Source organism: Suncus etruscus, chromosome 7 (genome assembly GCF_024139225.1).
Source record: "Suncus etruscus isolate mSunEtr1 chromosome 7, mSunEtr1.pri.cur, whole genome shotgun sequence".
In the NCBI taxonomy this organism is placed as follows: Eukaryota; Metazoa; Chordata; class Mammalia; order Eulipotyphla; family Soricidae; genus Suncus; species Suncus etruscus.
The window spans coordinates 31241416-31251824 of record NC_064854.1 but is presented as its reverse complement, the minus strand read 5'-3'; positions in this window follow the sequence as shown (position 1 = coordinate 31251824).

Here is a 10409-nt window from a genome sequence, read left to right as displayed (position 1 = left end):
TTCATGGTGCATCATAAGAAGCACTTTGATGAGGCCTGCCATTCCCGCTGCAGATTCTGTGTGGCCAATATTGCCTTTCACAGACCCAATCATCAGAGTAGAGGCCCCCTGTTGCCTGTTTCTTCCAACAATATTCCCCAAACTGTGTGCTTCAGTGGTATCTCCAGCAGATGTTCCTGTGCCGTGAGCCTCTATGTACTGAACACTTAATGGGTCAACTTGAGCCGAATAGATACTCTGCAGGAGCTTCTCCTGCTGCTTCTGAGAGGGTCTGGTGATGGGAGTGACTGACCGTCCATCCTGATTGATCGCGATGGCGCTGATGACTCCCCAGATTGTGTTATGGTCCTCTAGTGCCTGAAAGGAGATAATTATACACATTTCAGCTTTCCTGTTCAAAAATGCATTTTTTAAGGGTAAGAGTAATAATAAGTAAATAATGAAGCAGTCTTTGATAGTTAAGACTAGGAATTGTGGTAGTTCAAGAAATTTAACACCTTTCTTCTAGCATAACAGCTCACAAATTTTTGAATGAAATTAAATATCTGTGAACCTTGGGAGAAACAGCATCAAAGTAAAAGAGCAGAGGAGTTCAGCTTCTATGCCCTTAAAAATATGAACTATTAGCCTGCTTTAAGGAACTATACAACTCTGGAAAACTTTTGAGAGTCCACCTAAAATTCTTTAACAATACAATAGGACAGACCGCCACCCCCCTCCACTAGACCAGGAAGTGCCTCATCTGGCCTGGGAACTTTTGGGCAGGTTTAAGACCTCCCCACCACTCCACAGGACCGGAAAGGTGCGCACCTTGGCCTGTGTCCTTTGAGCAGGTTTGATACCGCCCATCATTCTCCCCCAGATGGCGAACTACCCAAATGTACCAGATAGTCTAACTTATACCACATAGGTCTATTCAGCTCAGACCTAGCATTCAATTTCCTCAGATAATCCACAGCCTATAAAACAGAATAGCAAACACTGAAGCAGCTTGTAATATTCCTAGCATACTTAGACAAGCCACCTGGCTAAAAAAAAAAAAAAAAAAAAAACTCTAAATCTAATTCAAGCACCCCTACTACAAACAGTATAGCAGACCATTTTATTAAACTACCAGAAAACTCAACATTCAAAACCACCAAATGCAAAGAAATATGGGTAAACTAAGGAAGACACTAGCAACTGGGGAAATGGAGAGAAATCCTATCAAGTTTCCAAGTCCACCAAAACGCACGAGCCCAATAGATGAGAATGTAAAGATGACAACGAATGCACTAGCAATGGAAATCAAGGAATCACTAGCCTGTGAGATTAATAAATCTATAGATGAACAATTCAGCCAATGCAAAGAAGAACTTTTACAAAAGATGAAAGAATACATACAATTGGAACTAAGGGAAATAAAAATATGTTAGCAAGCCATAATAGCAGAATTACACATTTAGAAGAACGCATAAAGGAACTTGCGAAAAGATTACTAAACAATGACAACGAAATCCATAAGAAAGCAAGAGACAAAACATTGGAAGAAAAAGTTATATAACTAATGAACAAAGATAAAAGAAATAACCTATGAATTGTAGGAATACTAGAAGGGGAGGTAAAGGGGAAAGGAGAAGAATAAGTAGTGAGGGAATTACTAGCAGAGAATTTTCCCACCCTCTGAAAAGAGACACCTGTACAAATCCAGGAGGCAAAAAGAGTCCCTAATAAAATAGACTCTAACAGACCAACACCAAGAAATATAGTAATCCAACTGGCAAAAACACACACACAAAAAAAACCCCAAAAAACCAAAGAGAAACAACACAATGGGACAAATAGTCCCTTGAATAGTCACACCAGGAAAACAGGAGTGCTGTGAACTTGTACCACCAAAATACAGAGTGATATAAATTAATAAATCTCAAATTAAAAAGAGAAAAATAACAATAATAAAAGAAAAAAAGAAAGGATAGTTTCATTTGGCTGCACTATTCATCACTCATACAAGCAGGCACTGCTTATCTCCAGCTAGAAAGAGCTTATTTCCCTGACCAACTATACTACACTGTAGGAACCTTTGTGAAGTTCTTTGTAACATTCTTATTAATGTATAAGAATGAAAAGGGCTGGAGTGGTGGAGCAAGTGGTAGGGATTTGTCTTGCATGCACTAACGTAGGACAGACTGTGGTTCGATTCCCCCATCATTCCTTATGATCCCCAAGTCAGGAGCGATTCCTGAGCACATAGCCAGGAGTAATCCCTGAGCGTCACTGGTGTGGCCCCCCCCAAAAAATGGCAAAGAGACTTTTAAGGCCTACACAAAGACTCAGTTTTCTAATTAAACCCCTCCCCACAAAATGAGCTAAACTTAACTTAATTCTGTGCTAAATTCCTCCCCATATGTGGAGCTCCTTCTTTTTTAATTTTCCACTGTCTAACTCTGAGTCAAAGTATCTCAATATTTTCAATCTTGATAATACTGAAGAGTCCAGAATCATGGACCAACACTGAGAGAGACCCACCTCACCACTCCTGCATTACCATCAGATTATGAAATTCAACCTGCACAGGAATGACTTGGTTAGAATAGAGTGTTGGGGCCAGAGAGATAGAGCAATGGCTGAAGTGCATGCTTTGTAAGCAGTAGGCCCAGATGCTGCAGATCTTGATGCTGCAGAATCCCGAAGCACCATTGGAAGTGACTGAGTCAAGAGTACCTCCAATGCATCACCTAGTGAGACCACTTTAAAAAAATGCAGTATGTCTTGGGATTACACTTGAGATTCTAACAAGTATCTAGTGATATTAATGATACTACCCTGGCTTTTGTGTAGCCAGATCCTAAACAGAACTTTGAGCAGTAAAGCTTTGGAGAGTCCAAATGAATATTGGAAAGAGTCAGACTAGAGCATCCTTCACCCACATTCAGTAACTATTCAAAGAATCACTCTGGGAATGCTCTCGAAGCTGACAGACCTTTCTTAGAGGCTTCAACAGAATAACACCACACCCTTCTCCACGTCCATATCCATCAGCCATTCTAGAAAAGGGTTTTCTCATCCCATCTGGAGACAAAATCTTGGCTTTACTGAACATGACGTTAATTGTAGGGTCTAGCATGCAGCTCACTCCACCACAGAGAGCAGCTTCACAGTCACCTGCAACCAAGAAGCAAAACGTAAACCAGATGAGAAAAAACAGGATTTGACACACACAAACCCTGTCTTCTTGCATCATCATAATGCACATCACACAAGCAATTTAAGATGAGTAGTTGCAGACTAGTGAGCTGATTCTTAGATTATCTTAGTGGGTTTATTTCACTCATCTAGACCTCCAAGGAATAGTCTTAGCTTGTTAAGAGTTGCTATAATTTAACTTGATTTCTGGAGCTTTTCCCATGATATGAATTTCCATGGTGGGAAATGTGCACTGGTGAAGACTGTTGGTCATTGTATGACTGAAACTCAATTATGTACAACTTTGTAATTGTGTATCTTATGGTGATTCTTTAAAGAATTAATTTTTTTAAATGGGGAGAAGAAATGAGCAGACACTTCTCAGAGGAAGACAAGTGGGTCACCGATAGGCACAGGAAAAAGAGCTCAGCATCACATATCACTAGGGAAATCCAAATTAAGACAACACTAAGATATCATCTCACACCAGGGATAATGACACATATCAAAAATAGTAGAAAACAATCTGTGTTGGTGGGTATGTGATGAAAGAGAAACTCTCATCCACTTTTGGTGGGAATGTTGTCTGGTTCAACTCCTGTGAAAACCAGCATTGAGAGTTCTCAGTGATTGGGATCCTTAGTTTGGTTACCACTGAGAACCAGATATGACTCACATCATTTCTCTTTCCTGGACTTTGTTTCCTTGGAGCTGTCGAATAAATAGATTAAACCAAGAGCTCTAATATGACTTACAACTTCAGTATGCAAATATAAATTGAACATTATCAAAGAATTTTCTTCTTTTAAAGAACTTGTCAAGAGATTTTTGGGAGACCTATTTTCATCATTCTCTTGTTTTTGTCAATTTGAATCCCTTATAATTCAATTGCTATTAGTCAAATCAATTGTATAATTTCTGAGTGTATGCCCTCTATGTTGAGTATAAAATACTCACATTTGGTGTTCTTCTTTTCTAATATTTTGGTTATTTAACCTTTGAATACCTTGTTTAATAGCAAGAAAGGCATAGTAGAGTGCAACAAGAGAAGACGAGCATGCAGTATCTATAGCAAGAGATGGTCCAATTAGGTCAAACACGTAAGAAATCCTGTTAGCAGCAATGCTCATTGCAGATCCAGTGGAAGTATAATGGTTTACAGTTCTTGGATTTCTAAGTGACATAAATTCATAGTCTTTATTCATAAGACCTGTAAGAAAAATTGTTAACAAAATAAAAAATATTGTAAAGGTCTAGAAGGCTCTTGTTGAATAAAATCATAATAACATAAATCCTACTCTTACAATAGATATTTTAAGAGATGTTGGAACTGGAGCAATAGTATAGTGTTCAAGACATTTGTCTTGCATATAGCAAGGATGGGGTTTGATCCCTGGAATTCCATATGGTCTCCAAGCCTGCCATGAGTATTTCTTGAGTGAAGAACCAGAAATAAACTCTGAGCATTGCTGGGTGTGGCCCAAACCATGCTTTCTTCCCCCAAAATATCCGTATCTTTTGTGTACATTAACTCTGGCTGTAATTTTTATTTTTAGATTTTTGGGGGCACACCAGGTACTGGTCAAAGCTACTCCTGATTCGTCCTCAGAAATCACTATTGGTAGAGCTCAGGAGACCATGCTAAGGATCAAAACTAGGTTGGCCAGTAAGGGGAAGAGTTATACCTGCTATACTGTCTCTTCGGTCTCACAGATCTGTTTTCTAAAGCTGATACACAAAGTTTTTTCATCTAACCTGACTTCTTCATATTTTTTCATGGTTAAAGGATAGATACAGAGATGTTTCTAGTGCTATCTTAGAACCATGGAAAGTGAAGCTTAGGAAAGCTGAAGAAATCAATTTAAAGTCACTCAGACTGAGGTGAGCTGGCATTCTCATTAAATACCATGGATTCAACACCCTGAATATATTCACTTCCCTTAAAAATGGAGTGTCCTATCTCTGCAGACTGCCATCTTCTCATTTCTTTACTGATCTGAGAAATCATATTCAATCCCAATGACTTCAGTTACCATATAGTGCCAATGACACTTCACAATATCATCTCTCTCCAGCCCATATCTCTCTCTTGGTAGATTCCAAAAACACATTTATTTTCTTTTTTTTTCCTTTTTTTTGGGGGGGGGGCACACCCGGCAGTGCTCAGGGGTTACTCCTGGCTGTCTGCTAAGAAATAGCTCCTGGCAGGCACGGGGGACCATATGGAACACCAGGATTTGAACCAACCACCTTTGGTCCTGGATTGGCTGCTTGCAAGGCAAACGCCACTGTGCTCTCTCTTCGGGCCCCCAGAAACACATTTCTAAAGTATACCTGACATCTCTCCTTGGACAGTCCACAAACATTCAAAACTCACATGTTTTGATATCAACAAACTTATCCAAAACTGAACTCTGTTTCTCACCCCTTAAAAATCTCAACTATTTTGGGAACAGAGCAATAGCACAGCAGGCTGATCACTTACTTGGCATATGGCTGGCCCAAGCTCCATATCTATCATCTAATATAGTCCTCCAAGTACCATAAGGAGTAACCCTTGAGCATTGCCAGATGTGGCACTCTCCAGAAGAAAAATCCCAAACTAACAGTATGACTTCTTCAACCAAACAAAAGCCAAGCTCTTGACTCTTATCCATTCATAAGACATCACATCTAATTACTTAGCATGTCTTGTCCATTATTTGGTTCTCTTCTCTCAAAACTATAACTTTTAAGACTTAGTAGTGAGCATCTTACTTCCTTTCCTGAATTATTTTCATACTTTCCTCCTTCCTTGTTCTCTCCCTTGGTCCCTCAATCCATTTTACTGTCTGGCCAAAATGGCCTTAGGAAAATGGAGATCCAATGAAGTAGCTTTTCTGCTACTTCCAAATGCTTTGTCATCTCCTCTTGTTCCTCAACATAAGTCTGACTCCTTATTAAGTCTTCAGCCTCTGCCACCAACCATTCAGACTTGTTTATTCAATATCACTCCAGTACTGGTCATGTTGGACTTTCCACTCCAAGTTCAACATGGCTCCTTTACCTTCTTGCCTTCGGGGTAAAATCAACTCTGACACTAATCCCTATTTCTGGACGTACTTCCTTCCTTGGGTAATTGGGTAATTCCTGTGTATCTTTAAGCTTCATCTAACATTTTGACTTTAGGCTCTTGTGGTTTTGGTTTTTGCTGCTCTCTCACCAATAAAGACGCCGGTCCTGGAGCCAGCCACCTCCTCTACAGGAACCCCGGCACTCTCCAGAGCTCGGTAGGTACATTCCAGCAGCAGCTTCTGCTGAGGGTCCAGTCGCTCAGCTTCGGAGTCACTGATCCCAAAAAGTTTGTTGTCAAATTCATTTAACCTACAATGAACAAAAGGACATTAAATGGCCCCTAAGAATAAGTTCTTAGATAGGCAAATGAACATCATAAGATACTCTCCAACTTTCAGATAACAGTTTCACCCCCTCTGACCATAATTTGTTACCTTTTAGTTTGTTTAAAACAAGATAGTTAATACCTCATAAAGTAGGCTATGGCTTCTGAACCTATTGCTGGTATTAAATATTACCTAAGTACAATTTTTCAGCACACAGTACACTAACATGAATTTGTATATGCAGTCATATATTTATGTCAGTTTTCAGTATTTGAAACAAACAAACATGTTTTGCCTTCTAAGAATAATAAAGACTGAAAAACAACATTTGCAAATTGAGAATGCATATAGTCAGAAAAAATGATGTCAAATTTGGGTAGAAAGTAAATGATAGGTGAAGAAACAAAAGTTAGAGTTTAATCATTGAGAATTTGAATAATAATAATAATAATATTTTTTTTAAAAAAGCTATATTATAGATACTAGATTTTTATATATTATATAATATATTGGGGGTGGCCATACCTGACAGTAATGGGGTTATTCTTGGCTGTATACTCAGAAATTAATTCTTGTGGGCTTGGAGAATGATAGGAATGCCAGAGATTGAACCCAGGTCGCCCACATGCAAGGCAAGCACCCTACCCATTGCACTATTACTCTGGCCACTAGAGTATAATTTTTGAATGCCAACAATGATCTTACCCTTCAATGAAAGCAGCTCTCCTTGTCCGGCATTTTCCTGGTTTGGTTTCATCTGCATCATACCATTCTTCAATATTGAACCTTTCAGGTAAAATATCTACTGTGCAGTTTTTTCCTTCCACAAGAACTTGCCAGAAATTATCAACTCCTTCCCCTATTAAAAAAAATTGTAACATAAAGGGGCAGAGTGATGGTGCAGTAGTAGGGTGTTTGCCTTGCCCCTGGCTGACCTAGGATTGAATATGGTTCTCTCCCCCAGGGTCCCATAGGTCCCTCAAGCCAGGAACGATTTCTGAGCTCATAGCCAGAAAAAAACCCTGAGCGTCATTGGGTGTGACCTAAAACAAAAAATATTGCAACATAAAAATTTACTCACTTGGCTGTACAATAAACATATAAAACAAGGAAGAAAGGTAAGAAGGAAGGAGTTAAAGAGGGAAGAAAGGAGGGAGGGAAGGAATGAGGGAAGGAAGAAGGGAAAAAGGAAGAAAATAAGGAATGAAGGAAGAAAAGAGGGAAGGAAGAAGGAAGGGAAGAAAGGAATAAAGGAGAGAAGGAAGGAGAGAAGGAAGTAGAGAGGGAAGAAAGGGGAGAAGAAGGGAGGGAAGGAGGGAGAGTGGGAAGGAAGGAGGGAAGGAAGGAGGAGGGAAGGAGGGAAGAATGGAGGGAGGGCAGGAGGGAGGGTAGGAAGGAGGGAAAAGGAAGGAAATAAGGAATGAAGGAAGAAAAGAGGGAAGGAAAGAGGGAGGGAAGAAGAAAGAAGGAGAGAAGGAAGAAGGAAAGGAAGGAGGGAAGTAAGTAGAGAGGGAAGGAAGGAGATAAGGGAGGAGGGAAGGAAGGAAAGAAGGAAGGAGGGAAGAAAGTAGGGAGGGAAGGAAGGAAGGAAGGAAGGAAGGAAGGAAAGAAGGAAGGAAGGAAAGAACAGAGGAATGGAGGGAGGAAAGAAGGAGGGAGGGAGAGAGGATTAGAAGAAGGGAAGGAGGAAGAGAGAGTGGAAGGAAGGGAAGAAGGAAGGTGGGGGAGGAAAGGGAAAAGGGAGGATGGGAAGGAGGGAGGGAGAAAGGGAGGAAGGGAGATGAGATAGAAGGGAGGAGAGAAGAAGGAAGGGAGGGAGGAAGGTCGGATGGGAGAAAAAAAATGTCATCACTGTAGTGATCACAGATGTGGTTCCCAGAGGTGTCACTCCCTACCCACATCACTCACATCTCTTTCTATTTCTGGTGCATATCAGGTGCACTTATATAACCCTGGCAATGGTGCAGCCAGAAACTGCTTGGAATCTTGGCTAACACAGAGCATGGTTGCCAGGCTCAAGTAGAGAGGCCAGCATAGAGCTTGGTACATGTGTACACAAGTCATTTAACTCATGACCCCATCTATTAAAGTAACTTTACTGAGGTCCGTAAGGCAGGGCTTTCTGTGCATGCAGCTGATCCAGGTTTGATCCCCAGTATCCCATATGGCATCTCTGAGCCTGCCAGGAGTAATTCCTGAGTGCAGAGCCAGAAGTAAGCCCTGAGTACCACCACATGTGACCCAAAAATCAAGTAGGCTTTTCTAAGCCACTGCATTATTTCTCCAAGCCATGATACCTTCCCTCAAAGCAAAGACATAAATCATGTCTGTGAGTATTTCACTGCGGACAGTCCATACTGATTGTACTTCTGGCCCCTAAGTAAACTCACAGGTACGCACTTCTCATTTTTTAATGGCAAGTGGCATAATTTACTGATAATAAAGATTGATTTTATTAGGCAATACATAGGCCATAGGTTCTTGCTGCTGTTCCACTATTATCACTCTTACCTCCTGGAAAATTGCATCCTATTCCCACAATTGCGACTTCATCACCTTTTTCCATGGTCCTATTCATTTGGCAACTGAAGAATAAAAAAGAAAGCAAAAATCAAGAAACTAAAGAGAAATAATATTAAAAAAAAGAAGACCAGAAAGATGGCTAAAGGCACACACACACACACACAAACACACACACACACACACACACACACACACACACACACACGCTTGCAGCAGCCTGTGGTTAATTCCTAGCAGCATGTAGTCTCATGCACATGTGAAGTATAACTGGTAGTGCAAATGAACTGACAGCAACAAAACAACTCCTAACTCAATGAAAATCATAGGAGGGAGTCTCTAGGGGAAAGAGTGGATGGGAGGGATGGAGGTCTTTGGGGATGAAATTGCATTGGAAATTTGGTGGTGGTTAGGAGGCACACATAGAGGTCTGAAGTGAAATCCCTGAATTTCCATCAAATTGTAAACAATAAAAATTGTGGGGGCCAGAGAGATAGCACAGCCATAGGGTGTTTTCCTTGCACACAGCCAATCCAGGACTGAGTGCAGAGCCAGGAGTAACCCCAGAGCGCTGCCGGGTGTGACTCATAAACCAAAATAAATAAATAAATAAATAAAAGTTATGTTTAGGGCCAGAGCTATAGCACAGCAGTAAGCTATTTGCCTTGCATGTGGCTGAACTGGAACAGATCCTAGTTTGATCCCAGGCAATCTAAATAGTCCTCAAGCCTGCCAGGAGCAATTTCTGAGCCCAGAACCAGGAGTTACCTGAGCGTCTCCGTGTGTGACCCCAAAATAAACAAACAACAAAACAAATGTGTTTGAATTGTTTGATAAATGGGAGGTTGGGCTAGTACTCAATTTACTCACCAAAAGTCTTCAGAACTCTCAATTCTTCATAAGTCTTTTGCACTTTTGCATCTATTATATCAGCACATTATAAAATCATTTATTTGGTGTTTTCCAGGATGTTTGAATGACAAACAAATACTAGGCTAATGGCCCTTCTAGGCAAAGTAAAGATATTCATGTAGTACATGCTGTACATGTTATACTGGATAATAACAGTAATGTGCCTCCTCAGGGGAAGAGATATTGGACAGAAGAGGCTTTTGGTTTATTTGGGTTGGGTGAGGGGACAGCCTGGCTTATTCCTGACTTTGCATTCATTTTTGAACTAACCTTATATAGATCATAATTTTCCTCACAATACTATGTCCATATCACATTGTGCCCATGGTTCTACCACATAATGAAGAGTAGCTTGGGTGGATGTTGTGCATATAGGGAATTCGGATTCCAATTAAGGAACTCCAAGCTTAGGGAATTCTAAATTTGGGGGGG